This window comes from Teleopsis dalmanni, chromosome 2 (genome assembly GCF_002237135.1).
Source record: "Teleopsis dalmanni isolate 2A chromosome 2, ASM223713v2, whole genome shotgun sequence".
In the NCBI taxonomy this organism is placed as follows: Eukaryota; Metazoa; Arthropoda; class Insecta; order Diptera; family Diopsidae; genus Teleopsis; species Teleopsis dalmanni.
In genome coordinates this window covers 152,063,031-152,076,719 of record NC_051847.1, presented here as the reverse complement: position 1 = coordinate 152,076,719, position 13,689 = coordinate 152,063,031, and the positions used below count along the sequence as shown (strand labels likewise).

Genomic DNA, 13,689 nt, shown 5'->3' with positions numbered 1-13,689 from the left:
ATTATTTGGGGGAATAAGAAAATTAGAAAAACGCTGGACTAAATGTATTGCACTAAAAGGTGATTATGTGGAAAAATAAAATGTTTATTTGCCGAAAAAATTTGTTTTATTCAAAAAGTCACTGGCTTATCAAACCGCCCTCGTATATCTACAATTTATTGCTAGTAATATAATAAAATTTTACACAAGATTACGTATAATACTTGTAGTTAGTTTATTCTTATTTAATTCATTAAATTGATACTTTGTATATAATTTTAAATAGTTTAATTTTTTTTTAAATTTTTACATGAGTAAATATAAAGAAAATAAAAGCAAATACGTAAAAATAAAGATGAATGTAAATCCATCTTTACGGGTACTATGATTGCTACCACTTACTTCACAAATATATCTTAGAGAAAGATTTTAAGCTCCTTGCAATCGAAAATTCACTGCGCATATAAAATCATTTAGGTGTTCATATTTATGGCTCACATACCTCCACATCATACCAGTGCTTATTTAAATCCCAGCTTAAGTATCTTTAGCAACTATTCTATAACAGTTCTTAGGAATTACATCAATCCGTATATGAAGTTCTGCATAATGCACAGAATGTACATTTGACATTTGTTTGGCATAAGGAATTTAATGCCTACGCAATGGTTATGTTTGTTTTGTAAATATGTTTTAATAGAAAAAAAATATCTTATAGTTTATATAAAAAAATAAATCATCACAAAAAAAAAACTGTAAATAAATTATTTATGTGCGTTTAAATTTACGCAGCGGTGAATGAAAATTAGATCTGGTAAACTCATGCTATTATCCCAAAAACGGCTTTAAGCTAAAAATATATTTTTCGTAACAAAATATTTATTTTTCTACGAAATTTTTAATTTTTAGAAAAAAAAAGATTGGATGAATATAAATATTTTCTAAGGAAATATCTGCTTGAAATATAAAACATTTCTCAAAGAAAAGATAGTTAAACCAATTTTTTTCAGGAAATATTATGGATTAAATTTAATAACAAAAAAGATAAAAATATTTCAAATTTAAAAAAAAAGGAAGAGAAGCACATATAACAATTTGTTGATTTTAAAAACGAAAACCAATTCCATTGATTAAAGCTTTTATAGCATTTTCTTCCACAATTTCGACAAGGTTTTCCTATGTCATTGGTAGAATTGAAAATCCTATTCAATGCTTGGTTATATATTCTTTGGGGAAGACCATTGCATTTTTCGCAAATATATTTATTATTTTGTTGGTACAAGTAATTTTTAAAATGTGCTTGATTTCAAGTCAAGTTCAAATTGTTTTAAAAAAATTAACAATTTTCTAAACAAACATTTCCATATTTTTATTGAATTCTTGGAAGGATGAGTTAACTTGACACAGGATTACGTACACATCAATAAGAAAATTCCTTCAAATATAAAAGGAATAAGTAAGCTACGGGAGTCAAGGAAGAACATTTTCATTTCCTAACAATTTCTATTTTTCTTTCCTTTTCCCCTATATTTTTTCTTATATTTTTTTGTGCATTATACTCCAATCATTTTATTCAACACATGTCAATTACAACTTGACTTTATTTTGACATGTTTAGATAAAGTATATTTATTCACGTATAAAGTGAAAGTACATGCTCTGATAATAACAAATAAACTGCGAACAAGTGACAGAAGAGTCCAAAGGTATATACAATATACTATATGTATACCATAAGTAATAAATCAGTTTAATATGACATCCTACAAGGTAGGATAACATCGTCAGTTTTTATCAAAGCTGCTATTTGACATGTTTGAAGAAATAGATTTGTAAGCGAAAATGCGAATTTATTTGATAAGTTTGATTTGCTTTTTCAAGGAATAGCAATGTGATGAAATACAGTAAGGATTTTCTATTTATTTTATTCTGCACACTCATTCTAGAAAATATTTAATATTCTCGACTAGTTCTAGATTAACTTTAAAATATTTCGCATTTGCTTAAAGAAAGTTAGTAGAAATCAGAACAAAAATGGGAGAAACCACCTTATACAAAATTGAATACATACTTCAAATACTCTCAAGTTTTGAAAATTTCTTGACAAATCCTGCAAATAGTTCTACATATAGTTCTCTCTTAATATTGTGAATTATTTATGAGTTTAGTGCAAATTTAGTGCAATATAATTTATTTATTATATATATGTATGTGCTATGTAGTCGTGTAGTAGTCACACGCACCGTCTCTAATAGAAACAATGTATTAACTTTTGTCAGTGAATATGTTTGATTTTAATTTATTCAAAATAAATTGCTCTCAATCCGCAAAAGCTTCTGAACTCAAACTGTATTCAAATGTATTTGTATTATTTTTTAAAATCAACAACCAAAAATTTTATTCATATTACAACAGAGATTACAAAATGTCTAAACTCTGAACTCTAAACATTGTTTGGAGTTATACCATAGAATAGGTGAACAGAATAATAATGCTTCGTTCTTGTGAACATAATTACACCTTAGATTCTGTTTTTCTTTTCGTTGATCATGAGATGTGTTTTATTTCTTCGATGGTATGCTTCTAATCTGTGAAGAGTTAAGGGTGGAAGCAACCCACCCTGCAACTCTTTTGGCTCTAATACCTCTTTCTAATTTTAGTTGCAATATTTTACCGTATAAATAATAAGCACAGAATATTCAATTTTCAAGGTTTTAATCTCTTTTGGCAGCTCTATTTCCTATTACATTCTTCTGAGTGACATCGCAATGCACACTTTGTTAGTCCAAGATATTTTTTTAGCAAGCAACCATAGCACCGCATGTTAACGGCTTTAGTAAGTTAATGGTTGATATTTTTTGTTAACAAATTTCTGTCTTGTAACGTAAAATAGAACACATAAAGCTCTTTATATATATTTGGTTTAGGTTAAACTCTTGATTAGTTAGTATCAAGAAAAATGACAGGAAGATACTTCTGATAATTTGTAACTTATACTTGACTTTCTTATAATATTTATCTTATCATCTCTTAATCTTTTGATATTATTCTAGCCAAAATTAAAGATATTTATATTTCTAGATATGATCAATGTTTTGATTATATTTTATAATGCTTGCATCACATCTAAAACATCTACGGTGTTGATTTGCAAGCCAAAAGCATTGACCAGATCTATCTCTGCAGGAATACAAGTATTAGCTGCTTGTTTTAATACGTTTGCTGCTTATGCTTAAAAAGGTTTAAATGATTATGAATAGTAACAATGATGCTGATAGTGTATGCACTTGTCCTACGCCACCTATTCATAGACACAAGATCAGTTAAGACACTGCTAATGTCAGTGGTCGGGCTTCAATCAACTGTTGAAATGCACTGAACATCTTTAACATCGTTATCCATAGTTCGAAGTATATTAAATAATTTACCATGTAGCACCATATCAAGATGTCTTTTCGTATATCTTTATAGTTTTAAGTTGGATACTCTAATATGTACTATGTCTCAGATTCTGGAATGGTGAATATGGTTTATTCTGGTAAATAAACCCGATTCACTATTATTTAAAAAGTTAACTACGAGTTGATACGAATGGGGTTCTATTCTGTTGAAATACCTACAACTGAGCTTATTTCTTTTTTTGTCATAATGGAAATCTGAAATATTTGTGGAGTTCGCAATTTATTATTTACTACTCATCAATAGTTATTTGTCATAGTACATTCGATTGAACTTTTGATTTCGCATAATATAAATTGAGAATATTAAAACACCTGACGTTTCTTAAAAAATAAAAAATCTACTTCCCTTAAAAACTGAAAGTGTGTTCTTTTTGGTCAAATAAACTTTAATCAATGTTATCTGTTTCTAAGCTCTGACCATGCACCGAATCTTTAAAGGTGATTCATCAATCTGACTATTACAAAAATTATTCTTTTTTATCTATGAATTATACAAAGTCATTTAATCTTTATCAAATCTTGTTTATGTTGCTGATTTGTGAAATACTCGACAAATAATTCAACAAACGAAATTAATAAGAAAAAATATATAAAATTTTTATAGAAAATCCGTTTTTCACTTCATTTTTTTTTTTCAAAGATAAAGCAATAAAATAATGTTCACCATAGTCCCGAGTAGAAATTAATTTTTCATTTGTCATGATAAATGTAGCTCAACATTACTTCTTAATGTCTGCAGGCGTTCAAGAATATTGGTTTCTTTTCGGGAAGTATTAGCAGCAGACAGCTTGGCTGCACCACATGTGTGTGATTAAGCTTAAGCATTGAGGACATGAATAAATCCGAAAATTTGATTAATGTTCGTTGACAGTAAAAAGAAAGCGAAAAGCTCCTGGGACTTACATGATAAACATTGAATCCTTTGGTATCAGAAGGCAGAACTAACAGTAAAATTAGATTAATTTTTTATTACACACAAAAAAAAAACAAAACATTACAGAATAACAAATGTTAAAGAAATTGTTATTAAGCCTTTTACTACAAAATTCAGATGCTTGTTAATAGTGCGGAGTACCATTTGCTTATATATCAGAAAATAAATATGTATTTATTTTGTAGAGTATATGTATGTATCAATTTTTGTTAAGTTATATTCAATGAACTCAAATTTTTTAAAATTATGTATAAGAATTTGAATGCATACAAAATTTAAATGAATTTTTAATGTCAGTGAAACTAGTAAACTTAAAGTAAATATAATACCAATTAAATTTGAAACAAATTTGCAAAATATTTAATTTTTAAATTTCTAATATTTCTATTTTAATATTTTTACACAGAATTTACGCTGATATTTGATACATAAAATATCTTAATGATTTTGCAAAATATTGTTTTAATGATTAAATTTTTTTTATGTGTTTTTATACGGCTTAATTAGTAAATGTTAAATAATACAGAACTTTTTAAATTATTTTTAAAATCTATTTTACTGTTACTGATATATCGACTTTACTCTATAGCTATCCTTAAGTTTATTAGTAACTTAATACTGTAACTTATAATAAACATTTTTATAATATAGCAACAAATTAAATACATAGTCCAAAAAAATGCTTCTTCTATACCATCACAATTAAATCGCAATATATATGTATATACGTTAATACAGGAATAATATATTTATCCTGTTTGCGTGTGTGTTTATGCATATGAACTCAGTTTCGTATATGGGTCATTCTTTTACAACTCGGACACCTTTTTGACCTCATGGTCTCCGATTTGGTTGAAATTTACACATATATGTGTCTTATAGTTAGTTTCATGTCATAAGGAATTTTTCGAGTCCAGTTGGTGTTTTGATGCAACACAATTCGAAACTATTGCCGTTTTGGATTCAGCACTATTTCTATTCCTTCTCACAATACTAAAACGTTTGTTTCCATATAATGTATTGTGTAGTAGTTTCTTCATCTCAATATATGCCATGATTGGTGATGAATTGGTTTTCAATGTTTGTAAAGTTTATTGCTTAAAGACAATTAGGTCTAACTGACATGTTTTCTTGATGAATCTTAGGCAATCCATATTGTTTTTCGCGGGTTAAGTGTTTTAATTGCTAATAATTAATTTTTAAACTAAAAGATTGTTCTAAGTTTGAAGTGAATATGTTGAGTCATTTAGTAGTATTCTATACGACATTATATTATTTAATATGTAGGTATATTATATATTTATGAGCGATAGTCATATTCATCTTCGATTAAGTTGATTACTTCGGTATTTTGCTCGTTTATTGATCGCTATTGGGTAAACTTACAGAAAGTAGAAAATTTATTTAGGGGTGCATTCGGAAAAAAGTTGCTGAATGCTTATTGAGTTATAAGTTAGGTTACGCTAGGCTGTATTGGCGAAACTCGGCGAAGCTGTATCGGAATTTACTCAAGCCTATCGGCCCTTGTGTTACTGTATAAGGGAAGAACTCAGACGTTAAAATCACCTTAAAGCTTTGGCTAAGCTTAAAATGCTGCTTAATGTTAACCAACCAGTTAACCAAGATCCGTAAAAAAGGAGGCCACCAGAGTAGCAAGACGTTGCAGATGAGCGACACTTTCATTGTCCTCTTTACAGCTGTAATTAAAAGAAAGACTGATATTTTTATGGGACATCTCAATAAGAGTATTGGATTTGATTTTAGTGGAACATTGTCTAGACATCGTTGAACCTACCCATCTTTCATTAAAAAGTATCTTAAGCCTACGTATAGCGGAGAAGAGAAAATCGATTTGAGCAGAGGACTGCTAGAACCGGAGGGTGCGAGTTATCTGGGAGTTTCGGTTCAGAGACACATTAATGGGATGCTATTTATCTCATCGGCACCTCGGGAAGAGTGTGATTTAGCATCACGATCTATGATCTTGATATGGCATAAGCTAAAGGTATGTGGATATTATATTGCGCACGAATTGTTAAATAACAGTGTACGCAAATGTAACCTTGTTCGGGTACTTTTTTATATGCTGTCATTGTGGACAAGTATTTCCCATTTTTCTCATTCTTTTTTATTACTTTTCAAATTATTTTCTTAAAAAATCACATAAAATATATAAACCATATGTTATTAATCAGAGTTGCAAATTAATATGATTATCGATTCCATAATATTAAAGTCGATTTTCGATAGCCACCTCTTAGCAGCATCCCGCATAAAATGTGCTGACGTAACTTCAAATGCAATGCAGGGTTTATTGACTTATTGACACTTTTAATAGACTATATATTACAGATAAGACTTCGATACAATTGCTAATTTGAAATATTTGGCAATAATAATGCTGTTTATGCTGGATTTCCTACCACCTGAAATAGATTTTGACATTCTCCTGTCGGTTTTGATGCAGTTTTGATGTTGTTCAATAGAGGTTTGCATGATTTAAATTCTGTTGCGTTTTGTGTTTCTATAGTAGTTCCTACATAATCAATTATTTTTCTTTAGCATCTTCTACGGTTAAGCTTTCTTCAAGATAACGTATATATAATTCAGTTTCTTCGCTGCTCAGACTTATCGGCTTGCTGACCTCCCCATAAATGAAAGTTTATCCAAATACCTATATTTTACTTGTAAAATACTGCCGGTGAATCTTCATCAGAGCCTACTATAACTTTTCTGTAGTGTATTTCTATAGTCTATCTGCAGCCCTACCCAAATTTATAACACATATTTTATGTCATGTCTTTTGTTTGCTTTCTGTTGTGCCGTTCAAGTGTCTGAACTTAGTATCAGTATTTTAGCTATTAGACAAATTTTAGATTCCACAAGTATGGGAGAATTTACATATATCATATCAGATTCTGTGTTTAAATAATAAATTTGCATATCATATTTTTTTGTTGTAAACAATAAATTTCTTACATAACATTGATTAATGCAAACATCACTTGTAAAAATTTTATGAATTTATTATTATATATGTAAAAATCTTACTCTGTACGATGGATCTTTAAACATTGACCAGTAAAATATAGTATTTTTGAACTATTTAATTTAATTTTTATTATTAAGATCAGTACTACCAGAATATACTTCAATATTGCAGTATTGTTATAACACTCTAGATAATGTTCTGTAATTCAAAGTTCTTATATTTTTTATTTTAAATCATTCGTTAAAAATAATCTTTTCGTCTTTAAGACATGTGTTCAAATTAATCTGCAATAAATATGCACATTTGTTAGTCTGTTGTTAAGTATTATTTAGGCATTTAAACAATTGAGATTTGATTTTCATTTAATTATTTTATTGGCAACATAAACACGTTTTATGATCAACAGATACGAGCATTACCAAGTAAATTAATTGCCTTCATTAAACTGAGACCTATCAAGCGTGCAAGTGTTGGCATATATGGCTCATATATGGTACTAGAGGTTAATATGAAGCATATTAATTTAGGCCAACAGCACGCAGAGGCTGTTCCCAGATGTAGTATTAAAAATTAACCTGCGATAAAACAGCTTTTAACTGAAATTGTCATCTTGGCGAGAATAAACGCAAATTGTTCCATATTTCAGTTGTAATAAATATAAGTTTACGAGGTGATATGCTTATAAACACGTACATGTGTTTAATTTTTTTCATCTAAAGGAAGGAAATTTACAGGGCTGTTAGCTTAAAGATATATGGCCATACATTTTTAGAATGCGGTAGTACGCACATATTGCGCGTTTAAGCTTGCAGAAACATTACATTGCCTTGGTATTCATTAGCGCGTCATTTATCATTTCGACGATACAATAACATCTTCAACAAGAAAAGCCTAATACTGGTATCAAGAACATTTGCAGTGTAGCGTTCTATAAACGATTGAATTGCCAACTGAAAAAAAATAAAAAAAATTTATTAAATATGCAGAAAAAATTTCTACAATCATTAAGCTTTCAATCATTATATAGCTGTAGTATATGCGTTTCTTCTAAGGAATATTACAATAAGCGTAAGGTTTGTTCATGAATAAATAGATAAAAGAACGTTAGCATTGTATATTAACATGCTAGTCCACGGTTGAAATTCGTCAGGGTTCAATACCTGATACTTGTAGTCTAAATTTTATAAAAGGATAATTAGCATAAATTAATAAATAACTCAAAAATTAAAATGATGCATATGTATTCATATTCAAAACAACTGTGTAGTCAGCCCAAGAATTTACTTAAGTTAGTAAATTAACTATAATTAAGAACAATTTTTTTTTAATTTAAAGTTAACGAAATCTAATAAATTTTGCAATTATATAAAATTCACTTGCACTACCACAGTAACCTATAGCTCAAACAGACATGAGGGAAAACAATGTAAAAATCAAATCAGGTCCGTGAGTAACCTATATGCTATAATACAAATCAAATTTTCAGAGCGCCAAGGATTACAGAAAATAATATTGCAAATTTATTAGCTAGACAAAGATTATCAGTATTCTTAGAAAAGGAATAAATACTGATGTAATTTAAAGTTCTTTAATAACATATCAACAATCATCGTTGAAGAGCAGTAAAATATAAATTGATAACTATAAATGGCTCCATTTTGTTAGGAACGAAAATCTTGCTAGTCGAAGGCAAGATCGAACTAATAAGTTCTTTAAATCTTTAAAAGTATATAGATTTAATATCCATAAATGCTAGATAATTTCATTCACACTTAAACTAAAAACCGTCAAAAAATAGTGTGACCTTTCTTTGAAGGATATAAGAAATTGTGACATAATGTTACATAGGAGTATGATGGGGTGTCAAATATGAGAAAAATTGGAATAACATAGTACTTCAGCGTTCTCTAATTATAAAATACATGAATTATAAAGCATATTAATAATCTATTCAACAGTTATTGTGTCTTTATACGCAAAATTTTTATATATTGAAGTTTATTTAATGTACAAATACTTATACGTATGTATATTTGAATATATATGATAATTAAATTTATCGGAAAAGGAACTTTACCAAAATTGGTACATTTCCGAAAACTTTAATATTTCTGGAGGTGCTGTTTGTTTTAGAATTGGACACTTTTACACTGAAATGTTTTGGGTACTAAATTGCTGATTCTGTCGTTCTCATTTATGTCATCATACGAATGTAGTTATTTCAGTCACGACCTAAATCGAGTTAAAAATTTTTCCGGTTCAAGTGGTTTTCTTCATTATTTTCTCATCTTGTTCTTCAACTCTGATTTTATTTTAATGGAACTACGAGTACACATGCACATTTGCCCACAGATATACACACGAAGTGGTAATTATCCGTAATGATGCCAACCAAAAGTAATGAAACTGAAACGGAAACGGAAACAGACACTAAAGACAAAAGTCAAGTAAATTTTTGTGGGGAAAAAAATAGTTTTGAATTTGTTTTAAGGATTCGTAAAAAAGTTTTTAATTATAAAAAAAAGTGCAGAATTTAAAAAAAAAATAGGATTCATAAATGTTGTCATAAAGTTACAAAACAAAATTTGGAAAATATTTTGAATTGCAGAAACAATTCGACTTCTAAATTTTGAAAGTTCGGCAATAATTTCAGTTAAAGTGATTAAGCACGTCAGTGTTGAGTATGTTAAAATGGATTATAGTTGTTAAAAGTGGAATATCATATATGTTAGCATGATGTGGGATTAAAAAGTTCAATTTCAGTAGAATTTTCTTATCGTTAAAATATTAACTAAATGGAATATAAAATGAATATACTGACTGGTAATGTTTCTACTAATGAAAAGATTCGGTATGTCCATTTGATAATGAAATTTAGCACCTTCTTTAACTTTGCTCTATGTCGCTTAACTTACATCTTGAAAAATCGAGATTTAAAGTTACAAACTTTTTACATTAATTGCACTAGCAAAATCTACACAAGTCATCTAGCGATTTTAATATAAGCAATTTTTTCATTGCCATATTTTTTCATACATATTAGCACCAACTATCTGTCTACTTAAAAGTTCAAAGGATTCAAATAGGTATGAAAGGACAACAACAAAAATTTTAGTTAATTTATTAAAATTTGGCTAACCATATAACACTGTTTCGAGTATTGCCAAGTACTCATCATCAGTGGTCTTAGAAAATATTTGAATTTTATAATTAGTTTATAGTCTATATATAATGCGTTTGGACTGCAAGGACTAGGTTTAGACCTCGTGCCTGTGAAATTAGAAGCGATGACTAATCGTGTTTTTTCACAAGTAGCCGATTTGTGGTATTTAATCTATTTTCCTGTTGTGGTGGACACTAAAAGTTTATATCTCAATAATAAACTATATTGATATATAGCGTAATCGAAAATGTTACTCAAAATAGCTGCTTTTACTAAAATTCGTAATCAAATGAGTATACCCAGGAAATAAAAATTGTTTCTTTTCATATAAAATTAATTAATAATTGTTAAAAAAAAAGTTGAGAGCTGCCAAAGCCAGACAGGACTTTCCCAGACAAACAAGTTGATATCCCATTTGGTAGCAATCAATCTATCAAATAATATCTCATGATTGTGCCGTTAATGAAACTAAGGACAGGTCCAATTTGAAAAGCTGAGAATGTTAAGTTATATAAGGGATATAAGAAATAGATTTTAAAGAAATTAATCTGATAAAAGTATTTCTAACATAATTAAATACTGACATACAAAACATGAGAAAAAAAATGTATAATGAATTTCCAAAAAAAAAATACTTCCTTAGAAAAATGATCGAAAGTCCAAAAAATTCCATTTGGAACCAATGTAATTACAATTTTTGAACCCGTTAAGAAAAATAATTCAGCAGATATTGAATAATAGATGAAATATAGATGAAATATATGATTTAAGCTATGATATAGGAATTAAGTTTTTCGAATTATTTCTTAGGCCGTGTGCGAGTTCGAGTAAATTGCGAGCTCCTAGGGATTTTTTTTGGATTTTTTTTTATTTATTATTGGTTAAAAGTATTCAATTTTATTTACTTACTTATTACACATCTTACAAGATTTTCACCTAATTTGCGTAATTTTTATTTAATTTATCCTACCTGAAATTCTTGTAAATATCAACATTCCTGCCATACCGACATAATTTACTATTTCCCTCAATTTACCATCAATTTAATCGAACTAGCACATAGCCTTAATAAGATATTAATACAATAGATTTTTGAATGTATTGTTACTTGTGATACCATATTACTGAGAGAATATTTAAAATGATTCTGATTTTTTATATTCATTGGATCAAGATATCAGCTCTTTAAAGTAAGGTACTAAAACATCAAATATACTATGTAAGTATCACAGATGATGCACTCAAATTTAAATTTAAATATAAGCTGAGCAAATTTGCTAGGTAAATTTTAGATGATTTGTAACTTTACTAAACGAATGAAAGGTATGGAAACTTCAGTTAAGCCAAAGCTACATCTTTACCTTTTTTTATATAAATATTTGAAAATCAATCCAAACATTTCTGCATCTAAAATTTTATGTGGAATTTAATTCATCCCGAAATAAAATTTTTTACGTAAATATGTAAAATATGCAGTGTGGTGATTCTTTGAAAAGATTTAAATTAAATAATACTGACTTTGAGAATATACTAAATTCAACGAAAATTATTTCCATGGTTTTTCAAGGATATGTTGAGAGCACGTGGGTTTGATAGTTACATTATATGCAATTCATAAAATTATATTTGCTTTCAAATATTTTAAAAATGGTTTTATAATGAAATAAAAATCATTTTGAAAGATTTATTTCGGAAAAAAATTAAATTAAAAATTATTCCCAAGTGAAGCAAATTTAAGTTTAAATATTTTTCTGTAAATTTTGTGTATACTTACCATATAAAAAGAATAGTCTTTCAATAAAGTTTAAAGTAGTCACAAATATTTTCGTAGAAGTAAACAATGAAATTACTCATAATATAAAACTATAAGTTTCTAGGAAATGCTCATAGAAATATATAAATTCCAAACATATATATAATAAATATTTTAATGTCTTGTAAAACCCTATTTAATACTTATTAACTTTAAATTAACTTAAATATTTAATTTAATCCATTTTTCTTTACTTCAAAAACAGTTTCATTTTTCCATTTATTTACTATATTTTTTGACTACCTTGTATTATATTTTTGTTACTCTTACTCATTTTCAAAGTCAAAGTATTCTTTTAAGGTGAATCTTATGTCACTAAGAGTGTTTATGAACAAAAAAATATAAAAATATGAAATTACAGTAAGAACTGAATACATTGAATATATTAAAATATTCGAGCCAAGGTGTTTCTAAAGTCATAAAGTGCTAGTCTTCTATTAAAAAACACAACAGCTTCCGCTGTGATCAACTTCAATTTTTCTGTTTCAATTTTTTATTTCAACCGCATTAACTTTTTTGGGCGTTGTTCGTATACTGCTTACCTTGTCTAACATTGGCTTTTCCTGTGGTACCACAACGGGCCATTATTTGTGCTCAAGTGGGCTTCCTTGGTAAACAAGGCCGCCTTTTCAACCTAACCTAACTTGTAACCGAAAGTAGTTTTATGTTAGCAAGTGAATGGTAATGACAAGCAAAATGGTGAACGGACAACTTAATATTAGGACAATAATGTAGATATATATATATCAACACTTTCAACATAATATTTTTTAATTTTAATTTTTGTGACCCATAAAATAACATTTGGCCTAGTTTTAATATGCTACAACATAACACCTTTCTTTTTGAAAAACTCCGGTCTCTTTTTTGCATGAATCATATTACATATCATATGACATTTATTATTTGACTCTAGTATCCCTAGGCCCTAGTTCCCTATTATGGTTTGTACTTCTACTAATTCAGCGAACATCACTATCACTTTTTTCGTAAGTTCCGGTTCTGTCACTATTTGTGGAATTTTCACTATTCTTACGAATCGAATTTTTAGATAGCACTGTCATATATGATTCATTCTCTGTCACTTGTGGACATTATGATATAACTAGAAGTGCTAATGCATATATGAATATTCACTGCAAAAGTGGATTAAAAACATATAGAGAAATGTAGAGTAATATGATAAAATAATGTGAATTACTTCTGATATAAAATATTTAGCAATTCACAGATGATAACATATTTCTGTTTGCCGTTTATCATATATAAAATATATTCCTTCTTCTTTGTTTGGTAAAACACGATTTATTATTATTTTTATTATTATTAAAAGTTTTGACGTGAAAT

The 13,689-nt window shown here is 28.1% G+C and overlaps 1 protein-coding gene across 1 annotated transcript in view; it reads right to left on the bottom strand.

Moving 5' to 3' along the window:
• LOC119675940 (protocadherin Fat 3-like) overlaps window positions 1-13,689 on the bottom strand; it is a 35,515-nt gene that overhangs the window by 12,035 nt on the left and 9,791 nt on the right. The gene's annotated exons all lie outside the window — the stretch shown is intronic.